General features: G+C 44.1%; 1 long non-coding RNA gene across 1 annotated transcript; it reads right to left on the bottom strand.

Annotated features, from left to right (window-relative positions):
• Positions 1–6,459: 6,459 nt before the first annotated feature.
• On the bottom strand, positions 6,460–11,835 carry LOC146758068 (uncharacterized). The gene is made up of 3 exons (XR_014935258.1): positions 11,637–11,835; positions 9,025–9,293; positions 6,460–6,972 (listed from the first exon to the last, which is right to left on the bottom strand). It is a non-coding gene; the product is annotated as an uncharacterized LOC146758068 (long non-coding RNA).
• Positions 11,836–16,499: the final 4,664 nt, after the last annotated feature.

A 16,499-nucleotide genomic window follows, 5' to 3' on the forward strand; every position in this document is an offset into this window, starting at 1 on the left:
CCTTTAACTGTAAGATGGGCACAAGATTCACGAGATTCTGCCTTTTCTGCTACAGATTTTATTTCTGCTGCATCCTTGACTTGGACACGTGTGTAAGTCAGCGAGTAGCTCTTTCCTGAAGCAGAGAACCACAGAGTCACTAAGGCTGGAAAAGACCACTAAGGTCATCTAGTCCAACCTCCAGCTTGTCCCTACCAAACTGGGCTCTTGAGAGCAACCCCACAACTACACTTGGCTTCCTTGAGCAAAGAGCTCTGAGGCACATGGCCAGGCTGAGCATCATCCATCTGGTTTCACAGCATCACTGCCTGTTCTCTCATGTCAATGAAACCACCCATTCCCCCACGTCCACATCCCCACCAAAGTGTAATCTAAACATGGCTTCTACAAGGACTGACCGAATGTGGCTGTCGTCACCTTCAAAGTACCTGATACAGAAGGATCACACTCACTGTCAGACAAAACCTCTTTGGAGAGGTGAACTGACTGCCCTGTTCACCCCCACTTTGGAAATAACTGCACTCATTTCCTACCTGCTCCCAGCAGTGTGGGATGGTGGGATAGCATCACACTTCCCACACTAAGCATCCCACCATGTCACTTGTTCCACCCTAACCTCAGTCCCAAAACAAAAGGTGAACTCCCTTCTGAACCTTCTTCACTTCATTTCAGATGTCTTATATGCTTGATCTCCAACCCACCCCCCACTCAGGAGAAAGACCCCCCTCTTACACCCTACCATCTTGCCGCATTCTGATGTTGTCATCAGCTTTCAGCTTGTTGTCATCTTTGTACCACTGGCTCTGAACCTCATCGTGTGAAATCTCAGACAAAAGATGCACTCCCATATTCATTCACTTCCACATCTTCCAGTGGTTTAACAATCTTGATATCTCCAGCTGTGAAACGGTAGAGACATATTTGTCAGGATATTTCCAGAACTGAGTGCAGCATCTTTTCCTTACACATATTTGCATAGAAAATAAGTAGGATTATGTTTTATTCTAAACCATCATCCATTCCTGAGTCATTTCTCTCTTCAACACAGTCAATGCATTATTGCCCTTGAACTTAAAGACAGACCTACTAGCTACAATGGAGCTCCCTGCAAACAGTTTTCATGGAAACCAGAATCTCATTTATTCTAAAACCTTTCAAGCAAAATTAAGGGTAGAAAAACAATAGAACTGACTGAATCTTTAAGGTCATTTAGTTCCAGTCCCCCTGCTATAGGCAGGGACACCTCCCTCCAGACCAACTCTTCTCCTCAGGGTCAAGGCTTCTCTCAAATCATTCTCCTCTAAGCCTGTGCCTGTGCTTGGGATTGCCCTGACCCAGGTGCAGGGCCTTGTACTTGGCCACACTCAAGTTCATGAGGCTGCCAAGGGCCCACCTCTCCAGCCTGTCCAGGTCCCTCTGAGTAGCATCCCTTCCCTCTAGCACATCAACAGCACCGCTCAGCTTGGTGTCATCTGTAGACTTGCTGAGGGTTCATTTGATTCCACTCTCCATGTTGCCTACAAAAATGTTAAATAACACTGGTCCCAACACCACCCTCCACCTGGACACTGAGCTATTGACTGCTGCTCTCTGAGTGTGACCATCCAGACAGTTCCCTATCCTGCAACTGGTCCATCCATCAAAACCATTTTTCTCCAGTTCAGTGACCAGGATGTCATGCAGGACAGGATCAAATGCTCTGCACAAGTCCAAGTAGATGATGTCAGTTGCTCTCCCATTATCCACTGATGCTGTTACTCCATCATGAAAGGCCACCAAGTTTGTCAGGCATGGCTTGAATTTTAGGAAGCCATACTGGTTACCACCAATTACCTCATCTTTATTTTCCAAACTATGCCAAGGAGAACTAGACAGAACTCTACAATGTCGTGTCACTACAAACCTGTCTGAATCATTGGCTTCTCTGCATGCTCATCACTAGTCTCTCCTTACCTTGTGTGCCCACAGTGTATGGGGAATGTCAGCCACAAATCTTACCTAGGGGACATCTTTGCTTCAAAATCCCTTGAACATCACACAATCCCTTTTAACTCTCCAGGTCTGCACTTCTTTATGTCAGAATCAGACCATATTTCTGTGCTGCTATTTCCCTTTCCTTCTGAAGGGCCTGGATACAACTTGGATTAACCTCAGGAGCAGAGTTCCTGCATAAAACAGCCAGTACTGAAACAGCAACCCAACCTGGTTGCAGACTGAGAGAGAAAATGAGAGTTCACCGCCTGTGAATAATGATACTTCTCTTATTTCCCTGGGAAGTAATGTCCACTTTTTTACTTTGACGGAGCTCCTTCCCATCCTAGAAGGGAAAATATCAAGTCAAATCTACATTAGTCCTTCCATCTCTGCACTGGACAAAGGCAGCCTTCAGATCTATGCCTAATTCACCCAATTCCGTAGAATTAATGGAACTGTGCTTATTGGAACATATGCTGAAGCTTAAGCACAGTGCAGTGTTTTCAACATGAAGGAATGGCTATAGAACATGCATAAATTCTGGCTGACCTATGACAGCTTAAAGCACTGCAGAGGACTGTTAACAAGCCCGTTTGGACATAACATTGAATAAATGACGTTATCCCCAAGTAAGGGAAGGAACAGCTGAGCACCGGGGAGGTACACAAAGGGCCAGAGCAAATTCTCACACTGTCACGTGCAAAGAAAACTGAGATTTCACCCTAAAACCCAGTTCACAACAAGGCTACAAAATCCTGGCTGAGAATTTTTGAATGCTCACCAGTTGTTTCCAACTTGAAGGTCATCTTCTGGCCAGCAGCATGGCAGATGTATTCTCCAGCATCTTTCTTCTCCAGCTGCTCCACAACCAGACGCCGTGTTTTGCCCACAGATTCCATTCTGAACTTTCTGGAGGAGGCAAGCAGTCTTCCATCCTTGTACCATTTTACTTCAGTTGGATCCTGTGCTACTTCACAGCTGAGGGAGGCACTTGCTGCCAGGGCAGCACTCACCTCTTTCTGCACCTGCTCCTGGTTTATAAACACAGGTTTTGGCTCTGAGGGAAGAAAAGAAAAACAGAAGGACTGAAATGAGACCATCTTGCAGGTTTGTATGTACAGGTTGGAACAGGTTTAGGTTACCACTTGTGCCCAAACTAATAGCCTTCACTAGAGAATATCAGCTCTTCTGTTGAAACAAAGTGTCAAATCTAGGCAAGAAAGAACCTAGGAACTGAAAGAACCAAGAGGGTCCTTGAACACCAGTCCCATGGTTGCAAGTCACTATGCAAACATATTGAACCCAAAAGAACATTTGTCCTGCAGGCAACCAAAACCTGAGTTCCTTTTACTTAAGACCCACTGTGAAACATCAAAACACATAAACATGTGATAGTCAAACCACTGGCTGCCTTTTCATGACCCAGAACAGTACTCCTGGCTTCCTGAACAGACTCCTCATGGCCTCTACCATTGCCACACCTGTGACTGTCAAAGGCACAAAGGAAATATGCTCACCAACGCAGTCCTTTGTTCTTTGTGTGTGATTTGCAGATATCTATCTTACTTTGAGCTCTGGGAATAGTCAGCTCTACCAGGTCTCTTACTGTGAGTAGCAGACTCACCTATCCAGATGCAGCCTCCAACATAAAGGCATAGTAAAAAGGCAGTGTACTACTAGGAGAAGTTCCTGCTTCTCCTGCCATGAAAGGCTGCACGTAGAACATGCACTCCAGCCTCACTGCACATACTTAGCTTAGTCAAATGTTTCGGTGAACAAGAATTACAGTTTGGGATCTCAGGCACAGGAGAGATTAGAATAATTACTTGAACACTGCTTCCATTGTACATATACTACTAATTATTGTTCTACAGACAGACTGAAACAGGTCTTTGTGTCATACTAAAACCAAATACTTGCTACAAACCCAGGCAATCAAGTATAGGGAAAAAACCTCAGCAAAGACTACTGCAACTGGACCACTGTATAATAGAAACTAGATTTTACTTTACTGTTCTCTGCTGTATTTCAGACAACACCTGTCTTACCTGTGACATGAATCTTGAAGGTGAGTTTCTGGCCAGCAGCCTTGCAGCTGTACTCCCCTGCATCTTTCTTCTCCACCTGGCTCACCACCAGCCGACGCTGTTTGCCCTCTGACTCCACCTTGAAGTTCTTGCTCGAGGTGATCAGTTTCCCTTCCTTGTACCACTTCACCTCCGTCTTCTCCTGGGCCACCTCGCAGCACAGTGTGGCATTTTCTGTTGGTGCAGCCTTCACCTCCTTCTGCACCTTCTCCTTGTTGATAAAAACATCTTCTGCTTCTGGAATTGAAGGCAAATGGGCACATTTAAGACATGAATCTTTTCTACACAGCATTCCCCAAATGCCCAAATTAGTCTTTGGACTGTACCGTTGAGGACAGCTTTCCCACTCACATTTCCTGACAGTGCTATGAACTGAATGCCAACATCTGAACTATATCAATTGCCAGTGAAGAACTTCCTCCCTGCCAGACCAAAACAGCTTAGATAGCCCTAAACTTGTTTTCATTTCCACCAGTATCATGTTCCAAAATCTTCAAAAATTAAAAAACACCCCTTTCCCCACTGTCCAGCAGCACACCAGCATACGCAGTCATTGAAAAGTCTGTTTCTTACAAGGGGACAGGCATTACATTGTCCAAACAAGCTGACAGCTGTAAGTTGCTTTGCCAGCAAAAGCCAGGTGAGGGTCAAGGTTAAATTCTGTTTGTGATTAAGTCATAGTGAGGAAATGTATTTTTCTCACCTACTTATTTCTGAAAACAGTTCTAATATCTCCTGAGTTTTCAGAGGCAGTAATAAAATGGTTTCCCATATGGAATCATAGAATGGTTTGGGTATAGAAGGAAGCTTTAAAGATCATCCAGTCCAACCTCTTGCCGTGGTCAGGGACATCATTCACTAAATGAGGCTGCCCAGGGTCCCCATCCAGCCTGGCCTTGGACACTCCCAATGATGAGTCACCCACAACCTTCACTGGACAATCTGTTCCAGTGTATCACCACCCTCATCATAAAGAACTACCCTCTTCACTTTTGAAACCATTGCCCTTTGTTATGTTGCTACAGACCCTGGTAAAAAGCCTTTTTCCACTTTCTTATCAGACTCTCCTAATAAATAGAACGCCTGTCTTCCTCCATTTCTGGAAAGAAAAGCACCAGCTTGAAGCCTTTCTGTTTTTAAGCATTTCTTTTGTACCTGCTATAGAGAAGAAAACAAAAGAAAATACAGGAAAACCTTTTTAGTTGCAGGTTTCTTTAATTTAATAGAAACCACCAATGCTGCCTTCTAGCATTGTGACCAAATGCTGTCTCTGAGACTATTTAGGAAGAAGCATTTGCAGAGGTGTGCTTGTGCCCTGAAGATATCTTTAATATTCTTTAATTTCCCCTGTAATTATTGACTTCTCATTTTGCTATCATTGCATCTACTTGAGATCCCCAGGGAAATTCCCCAGTTATTTCCAGCCCATCTTAAGCTGAGACTACCCAAGTCCTCTGCAGTAATAGCTTCAGAAGGCAAACAAAACAGTGCATGAATTAAACAGAATTTAAGCACGGTCTACATCACTGAATGCTGGGGCTGAATGTGTCAAACCACTTAACTTTCCCCTCATTCGTTGTTGGGGGGTTCAATACAGTCCAAACAATTTCTCTCACCTGTGACATGAATCTTGGTGAGTCTTCTCCTGGGCCACCTCGCAGCTCAGCGTGGCATTTTGAGTCAGTACAGCCTTCACCTCCTTTTGTACCTTGTCCTTGTTTGTAAACACATCTTCTTTCTCTGCAGGGACATCACAACAGTCACACCGTTTTGCTGTAGTCTGCTGCAGAGCTAACTCCAGTTCCCCATTTTCACTATACTTGCCCTTCACAGGGAGCATCGTGATGCCTCATTAAGACAGGAAAATACTTTCCCCTCTATTTTGCCTTGGGAAATGATAGGCATATCATTTCATATCATATCATATCATATCATATCATATCATATCACATCATATCATATCATAAAGCTAAATATTTCGCAGTCTGATAGCAGATTTGGACATGAGATTTAGAACACCTGCATGCACTGCTGAACCTCCTCCCTTATCTTTTTTTCTTCTGATGTCTCTCTACATTTCCAGAAATCAGAAGGGAACGGCCCTCTAGAACAGGTTGCCCAAGGAGACTGTGGATGCTCCATCCCTGCAGGCATTCAAGACCAGGCTGGATGTGGTTCTGGGCAGCCTGGGCTGCTGCTTGGCAACCCTGCACATAGGAAGAAGGGGGTTGGAACTGGATGAGCACTGTGGGCCTTTGCAACCCAGGCCATTTATGAGTCTGATTAGTGGCATTTTCCACCTAATTGTGTCATTCAAATTTTGTAACCAGATCTCTTCAAACACCTCCCCTTTTCTCACTCCTTGCATGCCTCGTGTGCTCTTGCACTGTAACCCTGCAGACACCAGCTGACTACAAGAGCTGCACAAGTTACCCTCCTTGCCTATTGTTTGTTGCAGTAATTCATTCCTGGATGTAAAAGCACATGTAGAAAAGTGTTGCTATGACACTAGATGACAAAGAAAGTCCTATAGCCAAAGTGTTTTGCACCAGAGAGGCTGTCAGTTGATCCTCCAAATGCAAGACACACCAAATGAAGAGTTCCTTTATCTCTGGGATTCCAAGCATTTTCTCACCTCTGACTTTCACTTGGAATGTTGCTTTGTCATCTTTTGTTTCACAGCTGTAGCTCCCTTGGTCTTTCAGTGTCACATTTTTGACCATGAGCTTGCGGTGCGTCCCCTGGGAGATGATGGTTGTCCTCTGGTCCTGCTTCACCTCTGTTTGATCTTTCTTCCATACGACAGCTCCGCTTGCAGCTGACACCTCACACACCAGCTCCAGGTCTTCAGAAGGACTGACTGATATTTCTGGAGTCGTTTTGGGCTTGTTGACAGAATTAATGGCTTCATCTGAAGAAAAAAAGAGAAAGTGGTTTACATCCTGACTCAGGCTTATTCAGCACAGCATTAAGATACAGTTAGAACTGATTGTAATGTCTATGCTCATTACATCTGGGGGATCGAGTTTCACCTCTGGAGGTACTCACATACAAACGTGTGCTTGATTCTCCTGTGTAAGGAAAGAGTAAGTTCTATGCAGACAGTTCTTATTTCTTTTAATCAATTCTGTATTCTGCACATGTTCTTCTGAAGCTAAAATGAAGGCAGCTAAGTAACCTGTTTGCAATACATGAACAAACCAATTCAACACCTTGTCTCTAAGCTAACAAGCAGCGTTTGATGAGCACATCAGTATTTCATGCCCTTCATTCCATCCAGACAGAACCTGCCTGAGGAGCAAGCTGATGGCTGTCAGCTACAGGCAGACCTAGCTTAGTACTGCATTTCTTAGAGCAACAACTGTCGCTTTCAGTCACTGAATATACCAAGGCCAATTACTATGCCACACACATTTATGGCATCAATGAACAAATAATGCGTTAAAAATTGTAATAGACAGGAGACATCTATTCTTTTAAAACTAGGTGACCAAAGAACAACAGTCCTTCTAGAGTCAAGCTGTTAAGAACTAATAGCACTAACCAATATCACGTAGATTGATTACTTCCCTGCCCTAAGACCATCTTGTGACCATTTGGTGCTCCTAATTAAGCCCTCTTGATGACTTTTTTGTCTGAGCCATGTGACATTTTGTGATAGGAGTTACTGCTAGTGTTCCCTTAACCCTACACCAAAGTAGGAGGTATCCATTCTTAGGGAATCATGCAGGCTTCCTCTGTATTTGATGCTCACAGACAGCCCCAGAACTTTTTAAATCTTAGCTTAGCTCTCATCTGATAAAGTTCATCAAACAGTGCAACTTGTCCTTTTGGGATGCCTTTGTTCTGCATCAACCAGTTCCAATGGAGTCTTCTTGGCTTGTTTTAGATCAGTTTTTCAACAGATAAAGCCAGGGTCTTTGAATTACAAAGTGAAATTGCAGAATGCATGATTCTCAACCAAACAGAACAGGAGGTGGGATGCAGGGTGAATACCTGAGCCAACACCACCTGCAAGCAATCCTTCAATATCTTAGGATTCTCTAGCCACCCCAAATCCAATGTTGTGCTTGATCTATCATCTCTGCTGAGTTTTTAGCTAGCTGATGGTGAGCATCATGGTGGTGATGGGTGAGCAGTCGGACTAGAGGGTCTTAATCAACCTTAAGGATCCTGTGATCAGAGGAACGTGAATGTGCTGTTAAAGGTCACAAGCGCTGCACTGCAGCATGAGCATACACAGCGAAAGGCTTTCAGTAGAGCTTCAGTTCATAAATGAGGACTGGGTTATGGAAAATAGGCTCAAGATAGAAACCAGAAAACAGATCTTAACGCCAGGTTCTGTGAATGCAGCCAGCTGAATTTCACAGATATTGAATATCAATGACAATTTCTTGTGTTATTTTTACCCTCCAGCTCCACCCTGAACAGGAACATGTCAGTGACAAGCATTACTCCTCCAGGCTTGACCTGACAGTGCTTTACTTGTACTATGAGCTAATGGCTGTGCTTACAGCACCTCAGGGAGACACCTCAGAGATCAGAACATCCTTTGGGTACAGCAGGAGACACTCAACTCTCCAAATGTGGAGTTTAATTTGTCAAAAGAGGAGACAGGATTCCCATGCTAATAACTTAGGACCATTTCAGTCAGAGGTTTAAAGATGATGTAAGTGCTGAGGCAATTCATGAACTAGAAGAATGAAGCCCAGATGTGAGGGCTCAAGTCATGACTCCAGCGTCAGTTGGAGCTAAGGCTGTCCTGAATTCATCACAACACAGTTACATTATTTGCTCATCCTGTGGATTTGCATAGGGACAACAGTAAGGTCAGAATTGCTTCAATAGAGCTATGCAATCTTTGTCCTAAATACTGGAAACCCACAGGGCTGGACAAATAAAATGAATGAAGTCTGAAGTGCTTTACATGGATTGTGATCCCATGTTTGCCTCACAAACTTACCTGAGACTTTCCAATCAAAAATCAGAGTGTCATCTCCAATTTTGCAGATGTTCCCTCGTCTTCTTTCGTTACAGCTGAAGCCACAAGCTTATGCAGTTTCCCTTTATCTTCCATTGTGAATTTCTTACTGGTCATGATTTCTTTGCCATTTTTGTACCACTTCACCATGACATTGGCTTCAGAGGTCTCAGAAACAAATTCAGCGTGTTTTCCAGCAACTGCCCTGATAACTCCTCCAGTTGTCTCTTTGTTTATGAAGTCTGCCAGTGCTGAAACAAAATATGGGCACACAAAATATGTATGATGGTAAAGAACTGCAGGAACATTGGTGACCATGAGGCATTCATTTATCATAAGACCAAAGATACACGTTTATTCCTAGTTCTAATTGCTAGACTCTAATTCAGAAGCCGGCAAATTGGCAGCTTTTATAAACCACGTACCAGATTACCTTATCTCCACAAGTTGAAGGACATACACTGTACAGGGGACAGAGCCAAAGGAAGAAGCCCAAGGCTTCAAGAAAGTGTCTGAAATAGGAAAACTGAGGAAAGAACTGGAACAAGCAGACTAGAAGGAAATCAATGGAGGGTGTTCTATTACTGCATTGTAACCCCCTGGCAAACAAATCGAGCCTAAAAGATGGAGATAACACTTAGGACTGAAAAGAAAAACAGAATTCCTTTATGGAAATTAATTGGAGCGCAAAAGTTAGATGATGAAACTGGCCCCTATTAACACACAGTGGAACAATTGACTGCAAAGATTCAAAATCTCACCACTGTCTTAGCCAAAGGTTTAAGCCTAAGGCCACGGTCCTATTTTACTCCAGGTAATGGAGTTTGTTTTCCAACTTCTTGTTAACATATCATTTCAAAACAGCGCACACAACTGAGTTGGGTCTGTTGAGACAGCGCAGTCAGAGCTGCTAAAATCAAAGTCTGGATTATGCATGCATTTGTTCTGCAGTTCCAAGAACACGCATGGATAATACAAATTCAACAACGTTCTACAGAACGCCTGTCTTTTAGGAGCTCGAGAGCCAGCTGATGGACACTGGGATGCCTGAGATCCTGTAAATACATTTAACTCCATCCTATCATACAGTCAAATTTAATTCATTTTTTCAGGAACTGTCTCTTATCATTGTAGTCCCCTCACCACTGCTGGATGTGAGCCCAGACACACAAAAGCAGGTGCTGGTTTTCACTGCAGATACTGCAGTAAGGAGGAACAGCCTCCGGACTGGACCAGCTGAGCGTGGCCCTACCAGGATTTGCTCCAGAGGTCTTATTACCAGTAGTGCTTCCTGCTGAAATACATGGGGGTCCTCCTTTGATTCCAACCCCAACCCACCCCACCATGCCCCCTGATAACATCCATCAGGGCCACATCTCCACAGTTCCTCAACACCTCCAGGGATCCCACCACCTCCCTGGGCAGCCTGTGCGAGTTCCCCACCTCCCTTTATGGGATAACACCATCTCCTCTTCCCAACCTCCCTGAAAAGGATGGATGTTGCTGAGATCTCTGTTTTTCCACCAGCATGGATCACAGGTTGAAAGGTCTGGAAGGAAGAGCACGAAAAGAGTTTCATCCACGTGCCTTCTCCTTCCTTAGTAAAACCAGTGTGAAACTGCAGCCACGTCAGGCTGAAGGAGACGTCTCAGACGTCCTGCCTGGATGCAGGAGGTCACGTGTCAGAGGATGTCTGGCACGTCAAGTCTCATGGCAGTGCAGTGCATGACAAACTGCAACAACACTTTCCTGTGGGCTCCTTTGGGCACGAGGCCCAGCGGGTGACACACCTCTGGCTGCAGCTCTTCAGAGCCTCCCAGCAGCCACGTGATGCCCATGGGAGAGACACAGCTGACCCGCACAGCAGATGATTTACCAGCTAGCTCTGATTTACAACAAGAGAAGATACAAGTGGCGATGCTGAATGGTGAAATACTGCGAGTGTGTGGCATAGGTATAAGATTTGTGAGCCTGAGGATGTTCAAAGTCAGGATGGACAGGGCTCAGAGCACCTGATGGAGCTGCGGTGCCCCTGTTCATTGCAAGGGAGTCCAACTAGCTGACCCTTAAGGGTCTCTTCCCTATCTATGAGATACACAAAAGCTGATTCTGCAGTAACCAAGCTACCAACAGCAGCTGTTTGTCATACAGCTTGCCAACACAGATTTTAAAATAACAGCATTGATTACTCATTTGATAGTCACATTACAGTGCAAAGCACATGGAAACGTCCATCAGTTAATTCATTTAATTCTTTGGGCAGACCTGCCAGTATGAAATATTATGCTAACATGACAGAGAGAAGAAAAGCAAAATTAAGACTAGCTGACAAGCCGTGGCAGGAAGTTCTGCTCTCCATCAATTTAGTCCCATTATTCAATTCTGTTTGGAGATGTCTCCATGACTCTCTGGAGTTTGTTCTTTGAGAAGAAGCAATTAAGTAAGCTCTCCAATGCCAAAGTGCATACACTACTCTAGGCCTTCCTTGTTTCTCCATGGATCAACAAGGGTGACAAGCCAGCAGAAGATGATGAAGAGCCTCATCATGCAAACTCATGCATTTTATCCCCCTCACAGATGCACTGACAACTTACAGCATCATCCATTGAGACGTTGTGAATTTTCAGGGTGTGTTTCTTCCCCACAATGTGCAGTTCTTATTTTTCACTGGCCTTGAGCTCCTTCCCATCCTTCATCCACTCCACAGTAGCGCCTGTGTCTGAAAGCTCAGCCTGCAGTTTGGCTTCCTCACGCAGCCGAGCGCAGATCTTTTCTACATCTTTGCTCTTATTGGTAAATCTCACTGCAGCAACTGTCAGGAGCAAAGGCCTCGTTATTTCAATTGATATCAGGCTAACGTGGTCAATGTTTGCTGCAAGATCTCTGAAAAAGTATCACCTTCTGTTCCTGCACTCATCATTGTGTCACTGCTGAGCAATTCAAGATATTTCATTTGGTCTTCTTGCCGGATTTACTAAGTAAAAATCAACCAAACATCTCCTTCTACTGATTAAGAATGCTCTAAACATGCTTCTGCAGAGGTTTCCACCCAATGACAAACAGGTCCTCCCATCATGAATGTTTATTTGTTCTATTTTGTCATGCAAAGCTGATTGATAGAGATATTATTGGAATGATTGCTCCCCTACTTCTAAATTATTCCAGTGCAATCAGAAAGGCTGTCTGAACCTGGAGCTGAAAGTACTGCTCTATGGTGATGCAGTGGTAAACCTGGTGACTGAATGCACTGGCCAATAGCTGTGAACTGCAGACATTCATCAGCTGGCATGAAGCAATCTGGTTCAGATACCAAGCAGCTGGGTAGACTGGCTTACCCTACACTCAGTGCTGTCATGTTTAGGTCATTACCAGGACTCACATCAGTCCATGGGATGCAATTTCAGGTATTTGGTACAGTCAGTGAATGCCTGCAGCCCCAGTTCTAATCATCAGATCACAGCAACTTTGCCTTGACTGTAAGAGGAAAGGAGAAGGATCAAAGCAAATACCTCTCACTCTCATCTTGGTGCTGACATCAACATTTTCGGCAACAAATTTCACTTCTGCTCCACCATCATTCTTGGTGATGTTCTTTATGATTAGGCTGTGAGTAGTTTGGATTCTCTTGATGATGCAGGTCTCGCTTTCCTGTAAGACTTTACCACTGAGGTACCAAGTGCTGCAACACATTGTTGTAAGATCAGTAGTAAACATGGCATCCCCTCCAGGTACAGCTTCACCAGCTGTTAGGGGGGATTTCACAGCCAGGACTGGTTCTGAGGAAGAACAACATGGATGTCTTAATGCTCTTTAGATGCAAGTCTGGTATCTCATTTAGAGATGGAAGATTAAATCATAGGTACATTTCTACTTCTCCCTCTGCATGAGTGCTGGAAGAAGCACTTCTATGCTTAAGATCTGTTACAGAAAGTTCTGCCTCTTGCACATGTGAGATATCAAAAGATAAGGATATTCATGTCTCTGTCACAGAAACAGAACTTGTATCACTTTAGTGGTAGCTGGAGGTTGACAGGAGAACTAGTAATAAAGGAAAGCCTTTGGTGTGTTAATGCACTACTATCCTTAAAGTCAAAGGAAACATCTTTAGGGAACCAACACAGCTGCTCAGCTCACACTGACCCATTTCCATTGGGGTTTTTGTGCTTACCAAGGTGCACGCTCCCTGGGAATTCCAGAGACGGGCTCTGTCCATGCGCATTGACTGCAGACACTCGGAACTGATCATCAGCCTCTTCAGACAGATTGCTCACCGTGAACTCTGGGACGGGGACATGAGACTCGTGGCACCTCACCCACGTGAAGCCAGTTAGTTTATTGCCTTCCACAATGTAGCCATCGATTGGAATGGGGCGTTGCATCTTCGGAGGGGACCATGCCAGTGTCACTGAGGTTTCTGTTTTATTTTTCACCACGGGGTCAGCTGGGGGCTGGGTGGGAGGTTTTCTGGGAGCTGAACAGAAAGAAATACAGAAATATTAGCATAAGGTCATGTAGGCTGGAAAAGACCTTCAAGATCAGCAGACTCAACTTTCAGCATGACCTACTGAGTCCCACCATTAACTACTGTGCTACCTGAGGACATACATGACAAGCTTATTCCTGCAGGTATTTGCATAGTGAATATATTCACCCTCTGGTTGCTTTAGAACATTTTAGAGGTTAAAATCCCATCAGACTTTTTCACTGTGTGCAGCCACTGATACAGGCAGGAGGCTGGGAATTACCTGATGGGCTCTGGTTACAGACTACTGACACAGTAAAGGATTGATTTCATTTCATTTTGGCCATCAGAAAGTTTGGTGTCTGGTTTAAGTCACCCAATTATAATTTAAAACTCCAAGTATAATCCTATGGAGAGCAGCGCATTCAGGAGAACTCATCTCATCTTAATAAACCTGAATGAAATCATGGAATCATAGGATCACGGGAGGGCTTGGGTTGGAAGAAACCTTCAAGATCATTAAGTTCTAAACACCCTGCCATGGGCTTGCTGCCCACTAACCAGCTCAGGCTGCCCATCACCCATCCAACCTCGCCTTCAACACCAAGGACAGGCATCCACAGCTTCTCTGGGCAGCCTGAAATGGAAGCAATGAGCCACATGTTGAAGATACTCAAACATTCATGACTGTAGAGAGAGCCAAATACTCCATACATATTGCCTGCCTGGTCAATGGTATTAAAATGCCAACAACAGACTCATCCAGCTCATTGAAAATGGTGTGAACAAGGCGTACAGGATTCTTCCAGCAGCGAGTTAGATCTGCAAAGTGTAAAAATAGGAAATCTCAATGCAATGCAATTTTCCCTCATAACATAAATAGACACATAACTGTTTTGGGGTGCACTGTTACCAGCCTGTCAGTTGCTGTTGGTCAGTGCTAGATGCCAAAGGTCCCACTAACATAGCATGAAGCCGAAAGCTAGACGCTAGAATCAGATCTCCTGACCTTACCATCAGAAAACGAGATGTCATATTTTGCTCAGAGGTGCCTGCTTGTAGGAGGGACAGCTTCCGAGCTTTTTCTGCTCCAGGAACCAGCTCCAGCTTCAGGATTTAAACAGCAGTCAGAAATTAAACTGAGCTTTGTCACCTCCATCAAACAGAAGGAGTGGTTGGGTGGTACAGCTTTCCAAATAACTTAGAAACTGTCACAACAATCAGATGCCTACCTTTTCTTTTTGAACTTTTTAATACATAGAGCTTAATAGCATCAGAATGCCCCAAGCACTTCAGATAACACGACAGCTGTAAACCCTTCTTTAAGGATTCCTTTGTTTAACCACTGAGTAACTGTAATTCAGTGGTGCTGGTGGGAGAAGGGAAGTCCTAATCTTCCCAGATGGTGAATAGAGCTGATGTTCACATGCAGACTGGTGCTGCAGCACAGCCAGAAACCACTCATTTGGGAAACACAGCACCAAGAAAATAATGGGAATAGCTTCATAAAATCAGGCAGCTTCACCCAAATTTCATGTCAGGTCCATTATTCTTCCTATTTTCAGGAAGAAAGGTTTTCCCTTTTTCTTGTAGTTTTATTTTCTTTTCCTTTCATGCAAGCAGCTTTGTAGCTTACAAATTGTTTTCTAATCACCTCCTGGTGTGGACAAATCACACAGGTTTGACTCCATGTTTTACATAGTTACCATTTTATCTTTGTTCCAGTATGGAACTGTACAGTCATAGAATGGCCTGGGTTGAAAAGCATCTCAAAGATCATCCAGTTCCAACCCCCTGCTATGTGCAGGGTCGCCAACCACCAGACCAGGCTGCCCAGAGCCACAATCCAGCCTTTCCTCATAGGGGAGCTGCTCCAACCCTCTGATCATCACAGTGGCCCCTCCTCTGGACCCACCCCAACAGCACCACAACCTTATTGTCCACAGAAAGCATATAACCCTCATTCAATTGCCCTTCCACTCAGCTTAGAGCACTACTAAAACCAGCATCTTCACCTTAGCTCATCACACTGCTGCAGTTCCTTTTACAAGGATTTCACTGGCAAAAATTAAATCAAAGCCATCACAAGGGATTTAGCACAGTTACGTGTTACTGGCTACGAGAGCTGTCAGCACAGTCACCTGTCTGGCTTTGCTGCTGTTCTATTTATGTACAGGCACAACAAGGTTCAGACACCTCACAGTGCAGTTCTCACTTTGACTGTAAAGAAAAAGGAGGCTTGAAAAGCAGCGTGTGGAAAACAAAGAAACAAGAATTAGAACAACAGTGGGGCCATGGCACTTGTAGGAATTGCTCCGCCTTTAGCAGCAGAGCTTTTCAAGAAGTATGAGGGCATTGCAAACCAGACCAGTTTGGACAGATTAACAACTGCAAGTAGTGGGTTCCAAAATTCCAGACATGAAATCAAAGATAGAAAAACTCTTCACATTTTCATCTCTCAATTTTTCGTACATTGTGCATTACAGTGCAAACAAGTCTTCACATACAACTTGGAAGCTAAAGACAAGTCTGACAAAACAGACTGCACAAAAATGATGGATAATTAACAGAGCAAATTGCTCTTTCAAAAACAGAGTTTATGTCTTCTGGTCATAACACTTCAGAAGCCTCAGAGGCTTCTTCTCCTTTGTATATTTTCATTAATCTTAGATTTTGTTTTCATTCAATGTGACCTCACTAAACAAATATTGTCTAAGACCATGAGTATCACATAAATGTGCAGATCTCAAGCTGCTCACTTATCTAGTACCCTTGGCATGATGCTTTCTTTTCCTCAGCTGATCATCTAGATTGTGCCTGTTGATTGTGCAACAACAGCCTGTTGGTCTCGATTACCTGTGAGAGGCTCTAACTTTGGCCAGGAAAAATCATTTGAGGACAAGTAATTCTCTTGGAATCAGTAAGGCAGTCTTCCCATTCTTTCTTACCAGCACCCATCTTACATGTTAATAAAGGCTTCTGGAAATCAGTTTGA

Source organism: Coturnix japonica, chromosome 17, assembly GCF_054131305.1.
Source record: "Coturnix japonica strain WE chromosome 17, WE-NBRP24, whole genome shotgun sequence".
NCBI classification, from domain to species: Eukaryota; Metazoa; Chordata; class Aves; order Galliformes; family Phasianidae; genus Coturnix; species Coturnix japonica.